Genomic DNA, 26482 nt, shown 5'->3' on the forward strand with positions numbered 1-26482 from the left:
ACACAGCTGGCAGGGGTTTGGCCAGGTGCCTCAGGACACACCCGCAGAAGTAGGTGCTCCCTGGAGCGCACACCCGTTCCAGGCCCAAGGCCTGACCTCGTGCATCCACGTGGGGCCAAGAGGCTGCGAGCCCGAGCCTGCCTTCCCCAACATGTGTGGAAATAAAGCACATCGTGGGGGGTCTGTGCAGTGGAAGTAAGTGGGGGGGGGACCTTGGGTGAAAGGGAAGAGCTGGGTTGAATGATCTGCTGTGCGGGCCAGTCCAGTGGGTCAGCACAGGTGGGCTGCGGCCCGAAGTCCAGGGCCACACGGGAGCTCGGTGCTTGACTTGGCCAAGGTGGGGTGGGTCTGCTTGGGAGGGCTGGGGGTGTAACTGCTTGGGTCACAACTTTGTGTGGAGGATGACATCTTCTTGAAAGAGTAGAGTTTTACTTTCCCCTTTGGATTTTTGCAGGCCTCCCTTTACAGCCCCAGAGTCTTATATCAGGAGGCCTCTGACGCGACCTGTCATGTTACATTGTGAGGCTCCTTAATGAGTGACTGTCCGTGGGTGCCATTCTTTCAGCTTTCCGTCATAAATGTCTCCGTAGACCTTGGGGATGACTTGACATTTCAGAAAGCGTTGGCCATGATAATGGTAGATGTATGGTGGATTGTGCTTCTGAGATGTCGATCATCAATTGGGAGCTTTTGAGCTCCATATTCCTCTCAGGGGCAGCACCAAAAAGCAGCAGATTGTTTGAAACAAAATGAAAAAAGAATTAAAAGAAAAAAACAAAACAAAACTCAGCGGAACTCTTTGGGCATAAAACATTGCCCATAGTCATTTGCTCCATATTTTTAACCTGAAAAAAAAAAAAAAAACCCTGCAAAAACCTCTTATTATTTGTTCTGTCGACATAACAGGGTCATGCGTAGAAAAAATTTAATTCTAAATTAAATGCTGTTTTTTTTCATGGTCAGCCTGCACCCTCTAGTTTTGTTCTCACATACCACCTTTTGTCTCTTAACAATTCTTCATGCATTTTAAAGCACCGCACACCAAAGAGATTTTGATTTCATCTTCAGAGATTTATATAATTTTTACATGTTTATTCAAATCCCGGAAAGGAAAAACCTAGAGAAAGAAAACAAATGAACACTTCTGTTTACCAAACAGCATTTTGTAAAGAAAAGCCACAGTGGCGATTTTGCTATTGTGTCCAGAATCTGATGCTTTTGGGGGGAAGAAGCTTATATACATATAACAAATAGCAACAATGACAACAAAATAAGGGATTTTTTTTCCCCTCAGGAGCTCGGAAAAAAGAGTGCTTTTATCAGAAGTATTTTACCATTTTCTATACTTATAGATCTCCATCGCTATCAGCCTTTTGAAGACCTTGATCAGTGATGATGAAGCCAAGTCTCTGTCTATGTTTAAGCACCGCGGTGAAATCTTTCTATTCTAAGGGTGATTTTCATTACTTTAAAATGAGGAATAATTTAGTGAAATTGACAACACAGCCAGCCAGTTCCTTTTTTAATAGTAGGTTTGGAGCTTTTTGCTTGAATTAACTAGATAACTATGTGTTGTGCTGTTCACGTTACTTCTACACAGAATTTGATTCTTGGTTTGTGGGACTACAAACGAGGCAAACGAGGCACTTGATGTGGTGTGTTCAATCAGCGGGGCTGCTGATTTGTTGGGGGAAAAAGTCTTATTCTTGTTGATGTCAAAGCCATCATCGATCCAGTCCTCCAAGAGTTGGCATTCTTAACAAGCAATCAGAACATAGAGGCAATAGGACAACGAGAACATTTGAAAGGATCTCTCTTTCTTTTTGATGGCCAACTCTTCCATGTTCATAAGGAAAATAGTCTCTTTTTTTGGTTACTATCTTTGAAGACCATCTATACAGTTAAAAAAAAACCCAAAAAAACAGAAGGTACTGGTTTGTGTCAAAGTAGACTTATTCTGGGGCACCCTCATGGTTCAGTGGTTGAGCATCTGCCTTCGGCCCAGGTCGTGATCCTGGGTCCTGGGATTGAGTCCCATGTCGGGCTCCCTGCATGGAGCCTGCTTCTCCCTCTGCCGGTGTCTCTGCCTCTCTCTCTCTGGGTCTCTTATGAATAAATAAAATCTTAAAAAAAAAGAGAGAGAGACTAATCATATCTACCATCATGGTACTTAGTAGGCCATGTGACTTTGCTCTAGTTTATCTCACCATCCTTCCTCCATAAAAGAAGTGTTCGGATTAGATCAAATGTAAGCTGAGGGAATTCACAGACAGGAAACATCAAGAAATACCGTAGATGAGCCCAGGTTTGCCAAGCTTTCATCTGCCAGGTCAGCACAGGGCACTCTTCCCCCCGCAAACCACCATCATTATGGCGAACATCATCCCATCAAAGGAGGTATATGTTAACATCACACAGGGTAACGTAACTACGCTCTCAGAATAACAGATAATCCTTCACATTGAACAAATTAAGCCCTGTGAGGACTTGAGGCATTACTCCGACCTTTCTCATTTTGACTTGAACACTGAATATAGGGAAGGAGCAACGGCAACCCTCGGGACCCCTATTTGGAAATGTCTGGGCTAGATTCTTATCCATCTCCCTCTCTCTCACCGTTTCTGCCTCTATCCCGACAAACTCTAATGTTCTTTGATTTTATGATTCTAAGTTTCGGCTCAGCATATGTAGAGGAAAAGATAAAGTCTATTACTAGATTTTGACTTTTTTTTTTTTTTTTGGATACTTCCTGTGAGGACTTTTACTTGTGGTTTCTACCAACGGGAGGTAATTTCAGAAAATGGTTTGAGCTGACGTGTCCAGTGAGAAGGAGTACCGAGGTTGGAGACGCTGAGCAGGAGCTTGAATGAGTGAGAATGAAGTCTGATGGGAGAGCCCTTTTTTTAAAAAAATATCTCCTTGATGAATATGAGGGGACACAGAGAAAAATGGGGCATAGTGGTGAGATCTGTGGGTTGAGCAGTCATACAAGTGTGGTGTAGATTTCCCAAGTTGGTAAGTATTGGGAGGATGAAGAATGAATGAATGAATGAATGTTTTTTTTCTCACATCATTAAATCCTCCGTATTAAAGTACTTAAGTTGGTTTCATGATGTTCTAAAACCACTCGTATTTGGGAAATCATTATGACCTAATGGATCACCTGATAGAACTTACTGAATCACCAAACTGGCCATAGAGATTTCTTTTCAGATTTCAACACAATATTCATCGTGACATTGTCAATAGAGGAAACTTCTCTGAGACCACAGTTAAGAGATGCTGTAGATCATTTTAGGGATTTTTTTTCTTTTTTTCCTGCTTTCAGACTTAAACATCTTTTTTTTCTTTTGAAGCTTTTCAAATCCCAGATGAAACTAGCTCTTAGCAGTTGTTCTCTTTTATGGGATTAATTTTAAAAGCAAATAAAAAGATGTAACATAAAATTAACACCTAAGCTATTTGATTACATATCAGACCATAAATACATAGAAGAACTAGCTTTGACTTTCAGAAGATTGTTTTGAGAGGTTTTTTTTTTTTTTTTTTTTTTCTACTCAGACTTCTGTTTGCCGCTTGTCTCTCACCTACACATTACTCTCCACATTTCCTCACTGGGAGTGTGTACAGCGCAAGCAGCCCAGTTTTAGTAATTGTCCTTGCTTGGCTCTTACCTAATCAACACCAGTCACTCTGGTTTTTGGATACTGACGTGCATTGTAAATGGCCCAGGAGTATCAGAGGGAAAAACCTGGCTTACCAGGTTTAAACAGTGTCAGGTTCTAATTTATATCAACCAAAGCCAAAATATTGAAATCGGAGACCCCAAAACTCCATTTTTGAGTTTAATGCTAGCATGGGCGTACTTCCGTTTTGCTGTGTACTGACACATACTGACACTAGAGTTCTGCAAAGCCTTGCATTATAGGTGTTCACGTGCAGTAAACACAGAAGCTGGGTATTACGGACACATTATAAGTAATTGCCTAATTTGGAATTTCTTTCTTTTCTTTTCTTTTTTTTTTTTTTTTTTTTGTGGCCAGTCACTTTCTACAACTTAATAGTTCAAATTTAAATTTGGTCTGTATTCTTTTCATAAACAGCATTCACATTTTCTGTTGGTTTCCTTTTTAAATGCTTGTGCATATGCCTAAAGATAAAAGAGATAATCTTACATGTACCTTTGAATTATTGATGACTTAATTCGTCATGATCTTAGGAAGATAAAATAGGAAAGCAATTTGTGTTTTTTTTTTATGATTTGGGAGCCTTGGATGGGAAGCATACAGATCATTCTTACTCTAGATGCTTCTGAGATTTTCGTACATTTCCAGCATGTTATATTTTAGAGAGAAACTCCGCTACATATGCATCATAAGTGCACTGAGCCAGAAAAAAAATTTTTTGCTGAAATGGTTTAACATGACAAGATTTAACTTCACATGGAGTGAGGAGATTTTACAGCGAGGAAAAGTTTTTTTGCTGCTAACTTTGTCATATTGTTCGTTTCCAAGGCATAACTTCAAGGGGTTTTCCTAACTGACATAATCCTTTATGAGTAAATGGTTTATTATTTATTTTGGCTGATACTAATAATATCTAGTTTATTTAACAGCTAAATCATATAAATTTCTGAAGAATAATCTAGCTTCCTGGTATCCCCATTTTACTTGGTCCTATTTCTCTGATGTTATCAAAACTGTCCATATTAAGATAGGAAAAATAGTTTCTTGTAAGCTTTGTAAGGTCCTAATTCGTTCCATCACAAACACATTTATGGAGAATTCACCATATTCTTGTCTTTTGTTAGACTTGGGTTATAGTGCATGCTTCCTAGCTCACGTCAGCTGATGGGGACACAGATGAGAAATCCGTAATTATCATACATTGTCTACTGTGATTAACCAACCAGAGGGTGTTATAGGGCCACTAAAGATATATTCTTGCTTTCAAATATTAAACAGAGAATACTGTTGATGGAGTTCATCTGCTTTAGATAAGTCAGTCTTTAAATTTTATAGTTGGCAGTAAACTCAGCAATTTTTTTTTAAACTCTGCAATTTTAAAGAAGGTTTGGGCTACAGAAAAATCCAGTTTGATCTGGAAATGTGAATTTGATAGATCTAGGGCAAATCATGGGCAATCAGAGAATTACTAAAATGACACTGAATGCACTGAACCCATTTTTATCCTCCATGCTGGTGATGCAATACATTTTCTATGGAGTCTTTGAAGTGCATGTTGTGTCATGTTTTAAACACAAGCAGATGGAACCTGTTAAAGAGCATTGATCCTTTGGTTTTTGGGGACATTTCTAGCTTGTTCCAATTTTATTTCACTGCCATATTCAGGTTGCCTTGGTAGATGGTGGAACCATATATCTTCATTAAAGAAGAGTAAGTGGTAAAAATAGGACATTTTCTTTGATTTTTGTGTATCCCACTTGGATGGAAAAGAAGTGTTTTGTTTTTTTTTTGTTTGTTTGTTTTTCTAGTTTCCACCATGAAACAATGGCTTATTTATCCTATGTCAAGCTCCTCAGAGAGGAAAAGGATGTCTTGGGGCTTGGCACCCAAAGGACTCACTTGTCCTGGATTCCAGCAGTTTGTTCTCATCAAAATTCAAGAACGCTGGTATGACAGGAGGGGTGGGGGGACTGAACAAGAGAAACATAAGGGAGGCAGAGAGATGAAAGTGGGACTCCAGAAAAGATAAATGGTTTTGCTGTCAGTGCAGTGTAATGAAAATGAAATCAGTGTAGGCAGTGCCCATTTCCCTCATCATGCCTAGCCCCAAACACTGCTTTAAATAAAACATATTTCTTTTATTTCCCATTTCTTGCTTGCTAACTTAAAGATAAATGACTTGCTTGCAAGTGCAGTGAAAAGGAAATAAAATCAGTAACAGGCAGTGCCCAAAATGCCCCAGCTGCTTAACGGTCTGGCCTTGAGCAATACACAGTTTTTATGGAAAAGTTTTACTGTCTGCTGTTAAGGAAACAAAAGCAACTCTCTCCAACCCCCCACCTCCTAACTCTTAAAAAAAGAAAAAAATATATATAAAAGCAAAGAAAAATAGAACTCCAAAGAGACAAAGCAATCCAGAGTCATGCCCGTAGTTGGTTCCTGTGGCCCCTGCGACACGGGGAGAGCGTTGCCCCTGGAGCTGTGTCCGCAGCGATCGGCCCCCAGTGCTGCTTTCCCATGGTGGGAGGGCTCGAGGTGGTGCTCCTGCCACCTGGTCCTCAGGACCAGGGCCCAGTCCAGGTAGGCAATTGGGTGAGCAATTAAACAGTGCGTGAATGGCCCTTGGGGCCTCTCGGAGGCTGGCAATGAGGCAGCTCTGGACCTGCAGCCGCAGGGCGGCGGGATGCGCGGGCAGAACAGTCAGCATGAACCAGTCCAATCCGAGGGCTTTCCCCGCAAAAATAATAGGAACCATTCAGAGAGTATCTTCTGTGCCTGGATGCTAAGCTTACATCGTTAGCATCTCCAGTTTCTTTGACCTTCAGAAACTTAGCCTCCCGTCTCCCAGGGCTTGCTGGGCCTCGCTCCCAGGGTTTTGGATTCAGGAAGCCTGGGGTGGGACCTGAGGATTTGAGTTCCTAAGAAGTTCCCAGGGGACGGTGCTGCTGCTCTGGGGACCACTGACCTCATAGACCCCCCTGTGGTGATGGATATAGGACAAGCTTCCAGTACCTCCTGTATGTCGGGCACTTTGCTCAGCAGTTGCAATCTGTTATCTCATTTAATCTTTCCGAAAAGTTTTCCAGATGTAATTTATCCCCTTTTAAATGCACAGCTTTGGGCCCCCATAAGCCAGAGGACTGGCCAAAGCCATGGACATAACTAGCTACAGAGTCAGGATTTGAACCCCGGGGCTGGTCTCCAGAATCCATGCTCTAACCATGACGCCACGGCATGTCTTGGTGTCTTGTCTTTGCAAATGGCTCGACTCAAATTTTTCACTTATTCCTGTATCCCAAGAATGGAGAAAGCCTCTAAAGATGATTAATTTTATTTACTGAGCAGGGATCATGCAAAAATAAGACAGCTCTCTCGACGCATTTTACCCCAACAAAGGACATCTCATTACTTTGCCATCAAAGGTATAAATTCTATCTTCCATGGAGCTGTTCATGAGTCATTTTGCTCTACCTCTGGGAGATACAGACCTCCTGGGAAGGTGGTAGTGGGTATGGCCAAGGACGCTGGGCAGGACTTCATGGAAGAGGATGGACTCCGCCAAAGAGTTGGAGAACCTGAGTTTAGAGGGGGAACGGGGCAGGTGGGTGACAGGTGCTCTATGAGACGGGCATGCATTTATGTACATGCATTGAGGAAAATGGCCCAATCTGAGGGGAAGGTGTATGGGCAAAGCAAAAGGTAGGGATGGTGAGTCAAAGATGAATCAGTTTGTCCAAGATGCAAAGTTGAGTTTGAAAATGGTTTCATCAACTCCATAGAAGAGAAAAATCGAGTTAAGATGAATGCACTCCTTCTCTATATTCTTTTCTTCTTCTTCTTTGATTATGTCTCTTCCATGACTGTTCATTCCAGAGATATTTGTTGAGCATTTACTATATGCTAGGCAGTGGGCCAGGTGCTGGGCCAAAGCGAGGCATAAAAGACGACAGAGACACGGCACTTGGAGAGCTTCCAAGGGTAGCCCCTTGCTGCTCAGGGCGCTGACAGTATCGGCATTAGGCCCCCATGGGGGAGCTTGGTAGAAATACGTAGTCTCAGCTCCAGCCTAGACCCACTGAGTCAGAATCTGCATTTAAACGAGATCCCCACGCAATTTGTGTGGACGTTAATGTTTGAGAAGCACTAAACAATTCAGCGTTTGGCACTTTTCTCTCTTCTTCAGTCCCTCACTGAAGTTATCATGGTCTGTGAAGAGTAGTCTGAATTAGGAGAAGATGAACACATTTCCTAGAATGAACAAAGTAAATAGGAACGTGTAAAAATACGAAGGGCATAAAGTCCTGATGGTCATCAGCTGCTTGACTTAGCGTGTCTCGTATTAGGGAGGACGCTCGTTACCATTTTACATCTTCTTCAGCTTCTACCTCAGGGCCAAGCACTTCGGTGGTGCCCGGTGAGGACCGATGGATTGTTCACATGGTGAGGAAACGAATACAAATTAAATAAGAAAATATAGATTATTCCTGAGTATTTACCAATGTATATTAACGTCTTACTATGAGATCTAAAGCTAGGACAAAACCTCTAGGGAAAGCTGCTTTTGGCAGATTTACAAGTTGTCTGAACTGAGAAATGTTGAAAATGTAGAATTTGGAATAGGAGAGAGAGGTAATCCAGGTGAAGATAATTGAGGTCTAGTTTTAGAAAAGGAAGGTGGTTTGGGGAGATATTGTGACGAATTTGTGACAGTAATGGGATTAAAATAATAGCTCTGCGGTGTCGAGGACTTCTTGTTCCGTGCACTAAGAAGGGACGGACATGGGCTGAAGGGACCCAGTAGGTGGAAATGCACAAACCTTGATGATCAGATATATATTGGGTCAGGAATGCATGCCTGTGCTATCTGCAAATCTTGTTTCATCCTCTTGACTGTGTAGCCCGGACATGCTTCTGCAGGTAGGGCTGGGGCAACATCAACACCACCAGACGGAGTCAGCGATTCGGATTTGGGGCTGAGATGAAGGGTTACTTTGAACTTTGGTCATCTATCATCTGTCTATCTATCATCTATCTATCTATCTTCTATCTATCATCTATTTATCTATCATCTATTATCTATCTATCTATCTATCTATCTATCTATCTATCTATCTATCTATTTTCCCCCCTTAGGAGTGGATAGACTTTTTAGTGGAAATCTCGTTACTCAAGAAACACAGTTTTGTAAAAAATCATGAAGACACTGGGTAATTCAAATTTAAGTGACAGTGCATGGAGAGAAGTGATGTTTCATGGTCCAGATAGTTGAGGATTAAAATCAACCCTTGGTTTTCAGTAGCTGGAGGAATGGTATAATTTTAGGTTCCTTCGGAGTCCTCTGAATGACTTTTCTAATTACTCTCTCTTCTTTTAATTCTTTTAAAGTGGAAATAGAAGCGAGCAGTGGCTTCCGCTGTTAGACTTGTATTTCAAGGGGCACGGTGTGAAATAATAACATTATGGTGCTCGCAGAGAGCAAGAGTCTCCGTGTAATATATTGTTCAGCAAATCATTCATCATCATAATTGCCATCCTCGACACTTTGCTCATTTGTAGATTTTTTTTTCCTTTCACGCCAGAATTTTTCTTCAGTAAAAATGATTTAAAGAGTAGCTATAGGGTTCAATCCTATCCTTCATGATGGAACAGGGACAAGAACAGTGTCGTTTCCAAATCTACTTCCACCCGGATTCCAGTTTATTGTGATTGCACATTCCTCAGGAGCTTGCCAATCACAGAGCATTTTCTTTATGTTCTCTTGGGGGCGAGTTCCTTACTCTGTCAAGAGGTTTCAGGGAGTAGACCTTGTGACTGCTGCATAGCCCTTAAATGCCATTTTGTGTCTATTTTAGGAAGACTCATTCTTTCCGCCACAGATGGGAAGTTCAGATGAACCAGTGGGCACACGTATGTAATATTAGAAATAACCTTGGCATTTAGGCATTTTTTATTTCAATCTCTTCTTCGATGGGCCAGAGAAATAAAGGAGATGGGACTTAAAATGAGTGACTCAGCACCAAGCACTAGACCACACTCCAGGGTGCTGTTTCTCCTCCAGCCACCTCCCTGCAGGCACACGGTGCCCACGGGAGCATGAGCAACCAGAGGGCACGATGTCATAACCACGTGGCTCTGTCCCATGGAACCGCGCGTATAGGAATTTTAATATGAACATCTATCAAATTGAGCTTATTGAGTAAAAAAAAATATATGTATATATATATATAGTCAAACATCTCCCAGAGACTGTGGCAGCGATTCTGGAATATTCTGTTTTGTATTTCTGGTGATAGTACTTTTAAGCCAGAAATTGGAGACAATTGCTTGATGAGTGGGCAAAATATTTGAAATCAGAGCTGCCTTGAAAAACCAGGATGATTGCCATCTCTGTATTGCTGTCAAAGAACAGGTTCATGAGGAATTATTTCAAAAATGCTTAGTGAGCAAGTGGGATCATACATTTAAAACATTAAAAAAAAAAGAAGTAAAATGTATAAATTCAATGTGATTTTCCTTAGACGTAAGCACATCTAGAGGAGTCAGGAATCGAGCAGGACGGGAGGGAAAGCATTGATGGTGAGGCTGGAGGTGCAGTTTATTTTAGGTGCCAGTAAAAGAGAAAAGAGCTTTAATATTTGTTATGAACAGACCCTTGTTACGTCTTCTGAAGCCCGGTAGACAGGTTTCCCTCCCAACTTTATCGAGAAATGATCAACAGATATAATTGTATATAGTTAAAATATACAAAGTGCATATGATGTTGTGGAATGAGTACCAAGGATTTTTTGGTCTTTTAAAATTTTTATTATTATTTATTTAATTGCACTAAAATACACACAACGTAAACCTTATTGTCCTAACCATGTTTTAGTGTATAGTTCAGTGGCATGAGGTACGTTCACATTGTTGTATGACCGTCACCACCATCCATCTCCAGAACTTCTTCATCTTGCACAGCTCAACCTTTGTGCTCATTAAACAGTAACTCCCAGGACGCCTGGGGGCTCAGTGGTTGAACATCTGCCTTGAGCCCAGGGTGTGACCCTGGGGTCCTGGGATCGAGTCCAGCATCGGGCTCCCTGCATGGAGCCTGCTTCTCCCTCTGCCTGGGTCTCTGCCTCTCTCTCTCTCTCTCTCTCTGTGTGTGTCTCTCATGAATAAATAAATAAAATCTTAAAAAAAAACCCAGTAACTCCCATGTGTCCCTCCCCGGCACCCCCAGGGGTTCCATTCTACATCGTTCTTTGAATTTGACTCCTTTAGGTACCTCATACAAGTGGAATCATGGGGTATTTGTCATTCTGTGAGTGGCTTATTTCACTTATGTAAAGTCTTGATCCATGTTTAGCATGTGTGAGAGTTTTCTTCCTAAGGCTGAATAGTATTACACTGTAGAGCTGCACCGTCCCTTATTTATCCATTTGTCCGTGAATGGACCCTTGGGTTGCCCTTCATCTTTTGGCTATTATACATAATGGTACTGTGAAGATTGGAGTTCAAATACCTGTACAAGTCCTGGCTTTCCGTTCTTTTGGGTGTGGACCCAGAAATGAATTGCTGGATCATATAGTGATCCTCAAGTTTTTGAGGAACCACACAGTTTTCCACAGTGGCTGCATTTTACAATACCACCACCAGTGCAGAAGGGTTCCAATTGCTCCATATCATTGCTAGTACTCCCCCCGCTCTGTTTTGTTGTTATTGCTGTTTTATATATATATATATATATATATATATATATATATATATATATATATGTATTTTTAATTGAAGTTCGATTTGCCAACGTATAGTATTGCTGTTTTTTAATAGCCATCCTGACAAGTGTGAAATGGTATCTCATTGTGGTTTTGATTTGCATTTCCCTAAGGACTAGTGATGTTGAGCTTCTTTTTAAGTTCTTATTGGCCATTTGTATATCTTTTTTTTGGAGAGACTCAAGACTATTTAAGTCTTTTGCCTCTTTTTGAATAGTGTTGTTTGTTATTTGTTGTTGAGTTGAAGGAGCTCCTTATGTATTCTGGATATTAACCTCTCATCAGATACATGATTTCCAATGAGTAGGTTGTTTTGTCATTCTTTTGTTCAAAGGACATTTGATAGTATCTTTTGATGTACAGAATTTTTTTGTTTGTTTTTGATATAATCAGTCTCATTTATCTATTTTCTTAACTGTCTCTTGGCACTCCATCCAACATCATGAAGCTTTGCCCCTATGTCTTCTTCTAAGAGTTTTATAGTTTAGTTCTTAACATTCTGCTCTTTGGTTTCTTGAGAGTTAATTGTTATGTATTGTTTATTATGCCTGTTTCACTACTGGGAAATTGAAGCTCAGAAGAGGCTATTTGACCCGGAAGCCTGTGAAATTTCTAGTCTACACTCTCTTATGGTAAAGCACTGTAAAAGCTCATAGACTAACCCCAAAAAGTCAGCAGCTAATAAAATCTCTGTTAATCCTCAAAGTGTCCATATTAATTACCCAAGAATGAATATTATGGGAATTTCCTGGGTAATCCTTCCTGATATTTAATTGCACTATCTTTTTAGACTCAGTTCAAAGGATTGGTCTCTTTAGGAAGTTTGCTTTTTTGCTGCTGCACCACCCGGGCTAGGTTAGGTGCCTACGGCATGTTTCCATATTGTGTTTTAGTTAGCTCTGTCTGTGTCTGTCTATACCAAGGGATTGAGCTCCTAGCCCCCTTACTACTCAGGGTGTAGTCTGTAGAACAGCAGCATCAACATTACCTGTAGCCATGTTAAAAATGCAGAATTTCAGGCTCCAACCAGACCTACAAAATTAGCATCTTTGTTTAAGGAAACCCCCAAGTGAACTGCTTACACTTGGACTGAGAAGCACTCCCCTGGCACATGGTAGGCAATCATCTGAGCAAGTAGATGCAACAGCAAGTGATATTTGAAATACATGTAGCTCGGGGCACTTGGGTGGCACAGTTGCTAAGTGCCTGACTCTTGGTTTTGGCTCAGGTCATGCTCTCAGGGTCCTGAGATCAAGCCCTGCTTCAACTCCATGCTCAGCGGGGAGTCTGCTAGAGATTCTTTCTCTGTCTCCCTCTGCTTGTCCCCCTGCTCGTGTGCACACGATCTCTCTCTTTCTTTTTCTATCTCTCTCTAAATAAATAAAATCTTAAAATTCATGTAGCTCAGTTCTGTGCTTGGGTTTTAGAGGAATATGGATGCTCTGACTTCCTGGAGCATAGTAGCATGTGCCGAGAGAGTCCTGCCCTTCTGCTCCTGCCCCTGCTCTTTAGAAGCAGGTCTGAGCTGCATGTCTAGAGAGAAAGAGAGGTAGTCATGCTCCTCATGTAGGATAGACTAGCTACGGGTACCTACCTGTCCAGTGCTCTCCCTAGTATATCCCAAGCAGGGGCAAATGACTCAGTACCAGCATGTTTTGATGCCAAAAAGAAAGGAAGGAAAAAGTAAATCTAAAACTTCATTTTTAGACTTCTTCAGAGACCACGAATAGTTCTCCTTAATTATTTATGGTGTTACCTTGGTGGTATTTATAGATTATGATCAGATTGCCTCCTTGAAGCTCATTCTCTAGACTGTATAAATTTAGTTTCCCTGAGTGTGTCTCATATGTCTTTTCCTCTGAGCCAAGCCTGAAATGCATTCTATTCCCCTTTGCTTGGTTTGTGATTTATCTGCATTATTCCTAAACTGCTGGAGTCAGAAGAGTTCCTGCTTATGGTCTTTGGCTGGTTTAGATTCATGGCTGCCTCCCTGCTTTCACATGCTGTTCCTAATATGCATAGCTGAGAGTTGCACTGGGATTATTATTATTTTTTTATTGTCAGCCCGGTGCAAACGTTTCAGTGGAGTAGGGTGGATAAATACACCGTTTGCCTGCTGCATGGACTTGGCTGTCCTTAAGCATGATGCCAACAACTCTTTTAGGTAGGAACTTGAGATCTGTGAAAACATGTCAACAAAATCAAATAAATCCTCAAACAGATCCTGGAAAAAAAAAAAACAACTTGTAGAAATTTCGGATTGGTAGGAATTTTCTTTTAATTGGAACTTGTAAATATGTTTCAGATGACTTTTTAAACAAATGTCACTGTGCTACTTATGTTTTCACACAGAGTGTTGGAAAGGAATGTGTTTTCTCTTTCTTGGCTAAACTTATTTATTAGATTGATGCCAAGATTTTCCTCTGAGGTTTTTTTATTGCCAGTTTGGGGCGTTATTCCACCCTCCTAACTCAGGCAATAGTCCTATTGTTTTCTTTTTTTTTTTATAAATTAATTTTTATTGGTGTTCAATTTACCAACATACAGAATAACACCCAGTGCTCATCCCGTCAAGTGTCCCCCTCCGTGCCCGCCACCCATTCACCCCCACCCCCCGCCCTCCTCCCCTTCCACCACCCCTAGTTCATTTCCCAGAGTTAGAAGTCTTTATGTTCTGTGTCCCTTTCTGATATCTCCCACACATTTCTTCTCCCTTCCCTTATATTCCCCTTCATTATTATTCATATTCCCCAAATGAGTGAGAACATACACTGTTTGTCCTTCTCCGATTGACTTACTTCACTCAGCATAATACCCTCCAGTTCCATCCACGTTGAAGCAAATGGTGGGTATTTGTTGTTTCTAATGGCTGAGTAATATTCCATTGTATACATAAACCACATCTTCTTTATCCATTCATCTTTCGATGGGCACCGAGGTTCCTTCCACAGTTTGGCTATTGTGGACATGGCTGCTAGAAACATCGGGGTGCAGGTGCCCCGGCGTTTCATTGCATCTGAATCTTCGGGGTAAATACCTAACAGTGCAATTGCTGGGTCGTAGGGCAGGTCTATTTTTAATTCTTTGAGGAACCTCCACACAGTTTTCCAGAGTGGCTGCACCAGTTCACATTCCCACCAACAGTGTAAGAGGGTTCCCTTTTCTCCACATCCTCTCCAACATTTGTTGTTTCCTGCCTTATTAATTTTCCCCATTCTCACTGGTGTGAGGTGGTATCTCATTGTGGTTTTGATTTGTATTTCCCTGATGGCAAGTGATGCAGAGCATTTTCTCATGTGCATGTTGGCCATGTCTATGTCTTCCTCTGTGAGATTTCTCTTCATGTCTTTTGCCCATTTCATGATTGGATTGTTTGTTTCTTTGGTGTTAAGTTTAATAAGTTCTTTATAGATTTTGGATACTAGCCCTTTATCTGATATGTTATTTGCAAATATCTTCTCCCATTCTGTAGGTTGTCTTTGAGTTTTGTTGACTGTATCCTTTGCTGTGCAAAAGCTTCTTATCTTGATGAAGTCCCAATAGTTCATTTTTGCTTTTGATTCTTTTGCTTTCGTGGATGTATCTTGCAAGAAGTTACTGTGGCCAAGTTCAAAAAGGGTGTTGCCTGTGTTCTCCTCTAGGATTTTGATGGATTCTCAATGGGGAAGCACTGGGAGCCTTTCCCCTAAGATCAGGAACCAGACAGGGATGTCCACTCTCACCACTGCTATTCAACATAGTATTGGAAGTCCTAGCCTCAGCAATCAGACAACAAAAAGACATTAAAGGCATTCAATTTGGCAAAGAAGAAGTCAAACTCTCCCTCTTCGCCGATGACATGATACTCTACATAGAAAACCCAAAAGCCTCCACCCCAAGATTGCTAGAACTCATACAGCAATTTGGTAGCGTGGCAGGATACAAAATCAATGCCCAGAAATCAATGGCATTCCTATACACTAACAATGAGACTGAAGAAAGAGAAATTAAGGAGTCAATCCCATTTACAATTGCACCCAAAAGCATAAGATACCTAGGAATAAACCTAACCAAAGAGGTAAAGGATCTATACCCTAAAAACTATAGAACACTTCTGAAAGAAATTGAGGAAGACACAAAGAGATGGAAAAATATTTCATGCTCATGGATTGGCAGAATTAATATTGTGAAAATGTCAATGCTACCCAGGGCAATTTACACGTTCAATGCAATCCCTATCAAAATACCATGGACTTTTTTCAGAGACTTAGAACAAATTATTTTAAGATTTGTGTGGAATCAGAAAAGACCCCGAATAGCCAGGGGAATTTTAAAAAAGAAAACCATAGCTGGGGGCATCACAATGCCAGATTTCAGGTTGTACTACAAAGCTGTGGTCATCAAGACAGTGTGGTACTGGCACAAAAACAGACACATAGACCAATGGAACAGAATAGAGAATCCAGAAATGGACCCTGAACTTTATGGTCCTATTGTTTTCTAACTAAGGATGGTAGTGATTGGTTTTCTGCTTGGCAGTTGTTACACCAAAGGTCGTGGGTTTTTTTTAATATAAATTTATTTTTTATTGGTGTTCAATTTGCCAACATATAGAATAACACCCAGTGCTCATCCCATCAAGTACCCCCCTCAGGTCGTGGTTTTATTGTGTAGATAGAATGTGACTTCTCCAATTAGGTATTTCCTACTTATAGCACTTACCTGGTAAATTTTAAATAATCCAAGAATGTTGAAGAAATAGATGGTTGATAGCTAACATGACCTTCAGAGTTTGGAATTATTGAAAGTAGAGGGAAGTATATTTGAGTATCAGGGTATTCCATTTTTGACTATCAGTATATGCAGGTATCAGAAGTACTGGGTCGGGAGACAGGTCTAGGTTCTAGCTTTCAGTCTACCATATGCTAGTTGTATGACTTTGCCTGTTACTTGTTTATACTGAGGATAAATTTCTGCTTCATAATACTTTAAGGGGGATTGAGTGGTTGATGTATGTAAAGCCCTTGGCAAACAGTGATATGCCATAAACGTACCAAGTAGCAGATGATGATGAAGATGCTGCTTTTGCTTATGGTAATGAAACTTATGTCCCATAAGGAAGACATATTCTAAATGAATTTTGTGAACTTGCAACATATCTTTAGAAAGAGATACTAACAAAAGGAAACTATTAGTATACGGCTTTTTTCTCTGCAAGAATTCCAGGATTTAACAATCATAATTTGAGTTCCTTAACGAGGAAAAAGAGTTTAAATGTTTTTTTTTCTTTTAGGATTGGCCCTACCTATATCCATAATAGGCAAACCCTGAGATCAGTCAAGATGTCCTTCAGTAGAATGAATAGTTAAATAAACTGTAATACCTCCAGACAATGCAGTATTACTTGGCATTAAAAAGAAATGAGATATCTAGCTGTGAAAAGACATGGAGGGATTTTAAATGCACATTACTAAGTGAAAGAAGCCAATCTGAAAAGGTTGTAGAGTGTATGATTCCAATTATATGGCATTCTGGAGAAGAAAAGAAAAAACCTCTGGAGATGGTAAAAAGATCAGTGATTGCCAGGGATTGGGGGTAGAGGTGGTAAAGGGAGCTAAAGAGGCAAAGCAGAGAGGACTTTTATTTAGGACAGTGAAAATACTCTATGACATTATAATGATGGAAATATATCATTATACATTTGTCCAAATCTATAGAGTGTACACCAGGAATGAACTCTAGGGTGAACTCTGGCATTGGGTGAGAAAACATCGGCTTTACACAAGAGAAAAGGATAATAGTAAATTGAACAAATTCAGCCTCCCTATGTTTACAGTATAATATTTTTTGAAGTGACAATTCTTAAAACAACTTTTCTCTTGAAGTATTTAATATTGGGACACATAACTGCCATCACCCTTTAACTGAACTTCTGGCATGGTTGAACTATCCCGTATCTAGATGCCCACCTTCTGCATATCTCTTCATTTCTGGAGACGCTCCTATAGCATTTTGACAAACTTTCACTCTTTTGACGTTCTTACATACTTTTATTAAATTTTGACCAATTATTTTTACTTCCCATTTTGCTGAAAATATCGAAGCTTTTACCTTCAGAATACCTCAATACTTTTTTTTTCTTTGAATCAAGACTAGCTTCTTTTATTGTTATCACAACAAATGATGTATCATGCCTTATTTCATTATCTTCAAGACTATTCTGGTCTACATACGCCTCCACTGCCATTGAGGCTACTATGTACCTCATCTCTGAAGAATGTCCGCCTAGAGCTGATGTGTTATTGCAACTCTGTATTCCTCTTTCTGGTGGGACTTTGCGTCCATAGCTATCACCCCATGAGCCTCTTGTATTTCTCCCTTATTGATTTTATCTCCTCTCCCTGAATACAGACCTCATTATTCATTGTTTTGTTGTCCATCTGTCCGTCCATCCATCCATCCTTCCATCCATCCATCCATCTATTCAAAACTAATTTTTTCAGTATTTTAAGCATTTCATATTTCCAAAAGAACAAGACACAGTCTCTTACTATAGTGGAGTGCTTACCCATCCCCTTGTTGCAGAGAATACCTACTGCTAAGGGATTATAGTTGAGTCTCCCACTGGAAATTGCCCTTGACCACAGGTATCTTCCTCACTCAAGGTGAGAAAGCCCCCTGGGAGGTAAAGGCAGGGCAGCAGTAGGAGAAGGGGCAAAATAAACAACTAATTCAGGTAAAGAAAGCAAGACCTACTCCCTTGCCTCAATTTGTGACAGCCCAGAAGAGCCACTGCAGCCCCAGAGGATCCTCCTGCCCCCTCTCCCCCATCGCGGATGGACTGGAGCCTCAGGTCCAACTGGTTCAACTGCACTGCAGGTCAGCCTCTCCCTCTGCCCAGTCTTGCCTCCCCTGCTTCCTTACAGATAGGTCTTCTCAGAATGCATCCCAAGAGATGCCTTGTATGCAGTTCTCCCCCCTGAGAGTTGGTTTCTAGAGAAACCAATCTAAGATGCCACTTTTCAAGAGTTCGTACTTCAGTTAGTATAAGGGATTGACAAGAAAACCAATCACTAAAAGTAAATATGGTAAGCACAGTGGTGAAACTGCTGAGTTCTATGAGAATTCACAGGAAGCATAAAAGACATCTTGGATTATGGGAATCCAGAGAACAATAAGGAAGTGGGGATTGATGCCCTGCCACGTGTGTGTAGAAGCTAGCCATTTAGATGAAGAGGATAAAAGCAATCCAGGCAGCTGAATCTTTTACGAGGAGAATTTGATATATTTGGGAAATGCTAAATAGACACGGACTCTGCATAAAATGTGGGAAAAGGTAAATGGAGTGCATGAACATCAAGAATGGCTGTGTGCAGTGAGCATCTATTGTTTTATTCTTGTCCTGCACCCATTATTCTTTCTTCCAGTATTAACATTTTGTGTTGCTATGAGGAACTGTTTTAGTTCCATTTAGATTTGGCTACGAGTAATGGAAACCCCACAAATAATAGTGGCTTAAACTAGAAATGTGTCTATTTCTCTCTCACATGAAAAGAGTACAGAGGTAGTCAACCTAGTGCCACTCTCATGCTTCATGGTAGCAGGGACCCAGCTTGGCTCTGTGCTGTTATTCCACCAGAGACGGCTTCCATCCCCAAAGCCATTGATGTCCATGATGGCTGCTGGACCCAGGTATCCCTTCAGCATTTCAGCCAGCACAAAGGAGGAAGGGGAGACAAAAACATAATCCCATCTTTAAGGATACTTCCCAGAAGTTGCACACAATGACTTCCACTTATGCTCCCTTGTACAGATGTAGTCACATGGTCACACTATTTTCTGGAGGATAAAAATATGGTATTTATTATAAGAGGCTATGTATGAACTAAAAAAATATGATGAAAAGATAGACCCCTCGTGCATAATTGGTGCTCTCTGCCATGGAAACTATCACCTCTCATTGGATACAGTCTTGTTAGACACCAAAGGGTAGACAGATGATTTAAACCTGCTAATTAGAGACTCTGTTCATGATATTTGAGTATCATCTGAATGACCCAAAGACTGACATAGTTGGTATTCTGAAGAAACCATCCACGTATTCCTGCAACCCTGGAACCTCCTTTTCTAAGCTTATTCAATCAGTCTTTTCTTTGATTTTGTGAGCCACCCTGTGTCTTTCCTTAGTTCAAAGTTGTTTCTGTTACTTGCAAAAAAGTCTCCTAACTTGTATGCCATATTAACTGCATTAAAGCATTCAGTCATAATTCTAGAGATGAAAGACTCCATGGATGAATTTTAAGCAGGATAAAATGTTATCAGATTTTTGTCTTGGAAACATTTTTAAAAACCTTTAGAATTGGATGAATTGGAAGAAGTTAAGATTGAAAGAAGAGAGAGCCCTAAAACTAGTGCATGAATCTAGATAAGAAGTAGTGAGGGGGGGATCCCTGGGTGGCGCAGCGGTTTGGCACCTGCCTTTGGCCCAGGGCGCGATCCTGGAGACCCGGGATCGAGTCCCACATCGGGCTTCCAGTGCGTGGAGCCTGCTTCTCCCTCTGCCTGTGTCTCTGCCTCTCTCTCTCTCTGTGACTATCATAAATAAATAAAAATTTAAAAAAATAAAAGAAGTGGTGAGGGGCTGAGCTTAGAGATACCAGTAAGGAAGGTGCCAAGATACAGTATTTTAAAAGATATTTGGAGGGTAGAGGCCTCCGGATTAAAAAAGTGCATGTCTATGGACCAATAATATTCATTAATAAAAGATGAACCTGATGTTTACAAAGACGGTTCTAAAAGAATCTTCTAAAAACAAATGAAATACGATATTTATTTAAAATCCTGGTCTTATAAATTATGGGCATATGTACAGGAGGAAATATTTGAGAAAAGTTTTGAAAGAACTACTCTACATAAATGGTGAGCTACAAAACAGCAGGAAATAGATAAGTGGTAGAAAGGATTGAGCTACAATTGAAAATCAGTGCTCAAGATATAAATATGAGTAGAAAGAAAAGACTTTAAAAACTCCCAGATTTCTGTGAATATGGAGCTATCTAAAATAAAATTGGAGCTCATTTAGAGGAAGAGTTGCCAATATTTGGTATTTGTCTTCCTGAATTGTTAGTATATTTTATCATTATATTTTGATTCTGTTCGCTTTCTTGCATCATTGTACGATAACCTAATTTAAAGAAAACCATGGATGTAACCTTTTTTTTTCTTAAACTGGCAAAATCGTACTGTGAATAATACGATTTAAATCCACCAGTGCTACAGACCTGTTTTCATTATCAACTGATCATTTCTTTTTAGATGTTTACCCTCAATGAATTTTTAGTGTTTTGAACTCTTGGAGAACAGAATAGGTTTCCAGGAAGAAAGAACTTCCCTGTATCTATGAAAAAACAAAGAGTATATTCTCGGAGTATATTCCATTTCCTAAAGAAAGCAATGATGAAGAGAATATGGTTAGTGCAGGTGATTGAGATGTGGAATTGGAAGCATCGATCTTTTTTATTTTCATTAACTTGTGAGGTAAGCAGTTAATGAATAAAAAGAGCACCATTTGAGCATAATTTATGTTTCATAGAAGTAGGTTTAGCCAATGCCTCCGAGGAAGAGTTAGTTCTCCTGTCGTTCTTAAGATTAGAGGAAGATGAAGCTGAACATGTAGGAATTAGAACGCATTCATTGCTTTTCTCTTTTTATTATAGTGGCATTTGATATAGTTGTATGAACACAGTTCTCAGAGATTTTTTTTTCTCTCATTTTTTGGAGCTCACCGTTGTAGCAGCCAGGCCCTGGGATATGTCTTAATTTGGGCTGCTCTGACACAATACCACAGGCTGCGTGGTGTAAACAACAAACACTGATTTTTCACAGACCTGGAGGCGGAGATGTCCAAGATCAAGGTGTGGGCAGGTCAGCGAGGGCCTTCCTCCTGGAATAGAGACAGCCTTCCTGCTGCATTCTCACGTGGTAGAGCGGGCAAGCTAGGCTCCTAGCCTGTTTTCATAGAGGGACTAATCCCATCAGGACAACTCTGCCTCAACTAAACCTACTCCCCGCTCAAAGGCTCTACCTCCAAGCATCATTATGTTGGGGGTTGGGATTTCCACATATGAGTTTGGTGACATAAACACACATGCGTACTACTGTAAGTTCACCAATAATGCTAATAATCACGGCCGACGTATAGCATTTGTTGCGTGTCACAGACTATTCCAAGTGCTTTTTCTGCATATAATCCTCCCAATATCCCATGAGAGGTAGGTGCTATTACTACCTCCATTTTGTAGATTAGAAAAGTGAGGAGCAAAGAGGTTATATAACACAGCTAAAAATGTTCAGGATCAGGATTCTAACCCAAGTGGTAAGGCTCCAGAGTCTATGGTCACTATGTTACTTAAATAACATATATTGGGAATGTCAACATGACTAGCCCAAAGAAGAAATCAGAGAAAGTCACTTCTCTGTATGAATATTGATTTGCAAGGTTAAGTGTTAGGATTTATAACATTATTTATTTTTAATTAATTAATTAATTTATTTTTAAGTTCTTATTCTTTTTAAATTTTTTTAAATATATTTATTTTTTTTGGTGTTCAATTTGCCAACATACAGAATAATACCCAGTGCTCATCCTGTCAAGTGCCCACCTCAGTGCCTGTCACCCAGTCGCCCCCAACCCCCGCCCACCTCCCCTTACACCACCCCTAGTTCGTTTCCCAGAGTTCGGAATCTTCCATGTTCTGTATCCCTAATTAACATAATGTATTATAGTTTCAGAGGTAGAGGTCAGTGATTCATCAGTTGCATGTAACGCCCAGTGCTCATTACATCACTTGCCCTCCTTAATGCCCATCACCCAGTTACCCCATCCCATTCCCACCTCCCTTCCAGCAACCCTCAGTTTGTTTCCTATAGTAAAAAATCTCTTATGGTTTGTCTCCCTCTCTGACTTTGTCTTATTTTATTTTTTCCTCCCTTCCCCTATGATTCTCAGTTTTGATTCTTAATTTCTACATTTCAGTGAGATCATATGATAATTGTCTTTCTCTGATTGACTTATTTTGCTCAGCATAACAGCCTCTAGTTCCATCCATGTTGTTGAAAATGGTAAGATTTCATATTTTTGATGGTGGAGTAGTATTCCATTGTGTATATAGACCACATCTTATTTATCCATTCATCTGTCCATGGACATCTGGGCTCTTCACATAGTTTGGCTCTTGTGGACATTGCTGCTATGAACATTGGGGTTCAGGTGCACCTTTGGATCACTATGTTTGTGTCTTTGGGGTAAAATACCTAGTAGTGTAATTGCTGGGTCATAGGGTCATTCAATTGTTAACTTTCTGAGGAACTTACATAGTGTTTTCCAGGGTGGCTGCACCAGCTTGCATCCCCACCAATAGTGCAAGGGGGCTCCACTTTCTCTGCATCCTTACCAACATTTGTTTTTTTTTGACTTATTAATTTCAGCCATTCTGACTGGTGTGAGGTGGGATCTCATTGTAGTTTTGATGTGTATTTCCCTGATGCCAAGCGATGTGGAGCATTTTTTTCATGTATCTGTTGGCCATTTTTATGTTTTCTTTGGAGAAATGTCCATTTATGTCTTCTTCCCATTTCTTGAGGGGGAAGAGGGGGGTTGTTTTTTTTTTTGGGTGTTAAGTTTGATAAGTTCTTTATAGATCTTGGATATTGGCCCTTTATCTGATAAGGCATTTACAGATATATTTTTCCATTCAGTAGGTTGTCTTTTGGTTTTGTTGACTGATTTCTTTGCTGTGTAAAAGCTTTTTATTTTGATGAAGTCCCACTAGTTCATTTTTGCTTTTTTCCCTTTGCCTTTGGAGATGTGTCTAGCAAGAAATTGCTGCCTATGTTCTCCTCTAGGATTTTGATGGATTCCCATCTCACATTTAGGTCTTTTATCCATTTTGAGTTTATTTTTGTGTGTGGTGTAAGAAAATGATCCAGATTCATTCTTCTGCATGTAGCTGTCCAGTTTTCCCAACACCATTTGTTGAAGAACCTTTTTTTCCATTATATATTCTTTCCTGCTTTGTTGAAGATTAGTTGACTATAGAGTTGAGGGTTCATTTCTGGGTTCTCCATTCAGGTCCATGGATCTGTGTGTCAGCTTTTGTGCCAGTACCACATTATCTTGATGATCACAGCTTTGTGTCTGGAATTGTAATGCCATGATCTTTGGTTTTCTTTTTCTATATTCCTTTGGCTATTTGAAGTCTTTTCTGGTTCCATACGAATTTTAGGACTATTAGTTCCATCTCTGTGAAAAATGTTGATGTTATTTTGATAGGAGGTTGCATTGGATGTATAGACTGCTCTGGGCAGTGTAGACATTTAACAATATTTATTCTTCCAATCTATGAGCATGGAACATTTTTCCATTTCTTTGTGTCTTCCTCAATTTCTTTCATAAATGTTCTATAGTTTTCAGAGTACAGATCCTTTACCCCTTTGGTTAGGTTTTTTCGTAGGTACCTTATGGTTTTTGGCGCAATTATATATAGGCTCTATTCCTTAATTTCTCTTTATTGTATCTCATTGTTAGTGTATAGAAATGCAACTGATTTCTATACATTGATTTTATATCCTGCCACTTTGCTGAATTCCTGTATGAGATCTAACAGTTTAGATCTTTTGGAATCTTTTGGGTTTTCATGTAGAGTATTATGTCATCTGAGAAGAGTGAGAGTTTGACTTCTTCTCTGCTAATTTGGATACTTTTTACTTCTTTTTGTAGTCTTATTGCTGAGGCTAGGACTTCCAGTACTATGTTGAACAACAGTAGTGAGAGCAGACATCCCTGTCATGGTACTGATCTTAGGGAAAAGATTTCAGTTTTTCCCTGTTCAGAGTGATATTCAGTTTGGGGTTTTTTTTTGTATATGGCTTTTATGATATTGAAGTATGTTCTCTCTATCCCTACACTGAAGAGAATTTTAATCAGAAAAGATGTTGTATTTTGTCAAATGCATTTTCTGCACCAATTGAGAGGTTCATATAGTTCTTGTCCTTTCTATTATTAATGTGATGTATCACATTGATTGGTTTGCAGATGTTGAACCATTCTTGCAGCCCAGGAATAAATCCCACTTGGTCATGGTGAATAATCTTTTTATTGTACTATTGGATTCTATTGGCCAGTATCTTGGTGAGAATTTTGGCATCCAGATTCATCAGAGATTTTGGTCTATAATTCTCCTTTTTGATGGGAATCTTTGTCTGGTTTTGGGATCAAAGTCATGCTGGCCTCATAGAATGAGTTTTTCTTTCCATTTCTATTTTTAAAAACAGTTTCAGAAGAATAGGTATTAATTCTTCTTTAAACATTTGGTAGAATTGCCCTAGGAAGCCATCTGGTCCTGGACTTTTGTTTGTTGGGAGATTTTTTTTAAAGGTTTTATTTATATATTCATAAGAGACACAGAGAGAGGGAAAGAGACACAGGCAGAGGGAGAAGCAGGCTCCCTGTGGGGAGCCCGATGTGGGACTCAATCCCAGGACCCTGGGATCACAATATGAGCCAAATGCAGATGCTCAACCACTGAGCCACCTAGATTTCCCTGTTGGGAGATTTTTGATTACTGCTTCAATTTCTTTGCTGGTTATGAATCTGTTCAGGGTTTTTATTTCTTCCTGCTTCAGTTGTGGTAGTTGATATGTTTCTAGGAATGAATCTGTTTCTCCCAGATTGCCTAATCTGTTGGCATATAGTTGCTCATAATATGTTCTTATAATTGCTTGTATTTCTTTGGTGTTGGTTGTGATCTCTCCTCTTTCATTTGTGATTTTCTTTATTTGGGTCCTTTCTCTTTTCTTTTTGATAAGTCTGGTTAGGGGTTTATTGATCTTACTATATCTTTCAAAGAACCAGCTCCTAGTTTCGTTGATCTGTTCTACTGTTCTTTTAGTTTATATTTCATTGATTTATGCTCTAATCTTTATTATTTCTCTTTTCCTGCTGGATTTAGATTTTATTTGGTGTTATTTCTCCAGCTCCTTTAGTTGTAAGGTTAGCTTGTGTATTTGAGACTTTTCTTGTTTCTTGAGAAAGGCTTCTATTGCCATATACTTCCCTTTTAGGACCATCTTTGATGCATCCCAAAGCTCCTGAACTGTTATGTTTCATTTTCATTTGCTTCCACAAATTTTTAAAATTCTTCTTTAATTTCCTACTTGACCCATTCATCTTTAGTAGGATGCTCTTTAATTTCCATGTATTTGTGTTCCTTCCAAATTTTATCTTGTGACTGAGTTTAAGTTTTAAAGCATTGTGGTTTGAGAATATGTAGGGAATAATCCTAGCATTTTGATACTGGGTGAGCCTAGTATGTGCTCTATTCTGAAGAATGTTCCATGTATACTTGAGAAGAATGTGTATTCTGTTCCATTAGGATGAAAGACTCTGATTATATCTGTGAAGTCCATCTGGTCCAGGGTGCCATTCAAAGCCCCTGTTTCCTTGTTGATCTTTTGCTTTGATGATCTGTCCATTGCTGTGTGTAGGGTGTTAAAGTCCTCTACCATTTTTGCATTGTTATCAAAGTGTTTCTTTAATTTCATTATTAAATAGTTTATATAATTGGCTGCTCCCAATTAGGGATGTAAATAAATACAATTGTTAGATCTTCTTGTTCAATAGACCCTTTAATTATGATATAGTGTCTCTCTTCATCTCTTATTACAGACTTTGGCTTAAAGTCCAATTTGATATAAAGATTTCTGACCCAGCTTCATTTTGCTGTCCATTAGCATGATAAATGTGTCTCCACCCCATCACTTTCAATCTGGAGATATCTTTGGGTCAAAAATGAGTCCTTTGTAGACAGCATATTGATGAGTCTTCTTCTTCTTTTTTTTTTTAATCTAATCTGATACCCTGTGTCTTTTGGTTGGAGCATTTAGTCCATTTATATTCAGAATAATTATTGAAAGATAAGAATTCAGTGCCACATTATTATTAACTAGAGTTCACAGCATATATTTTCTTGTCTTGGACCAGGTGGAATTAGCAAACTTATT

General features: G+C 39.7%; 1 protein-coding gene across 1 annotated transcript in view; it reads left to right on the forward strand.

The window, feature by feature from the left end:
* TRHDE (thyrotropin releasing hormone degrading enzyme) overlaps nt 1-26482 on the forward strand; it is a 366839-nt gene that overhangs the window by 51623 nt on the left and 288734 nt on the right. The window lies entirely within an intron of this gene.

Source organism: Nyctereutes procyonoides, unplaced genomic scaffold (genome assembly GCF_905146905.1).
Source record: "Nyctereutes procyonoides isolate TBG_1078 unplaced genomic scaffold, NYPRO_anot_genome, whole genome shotgun sequence".
In the NCBI taxonomy this organism is placed as follows: domain Eukaryota; kingdom Metazoa; phylum Chordata; class Mammalia; order Carnivora; family Canidae; genus Nyctereutes; species Nyctereutes procyonoides.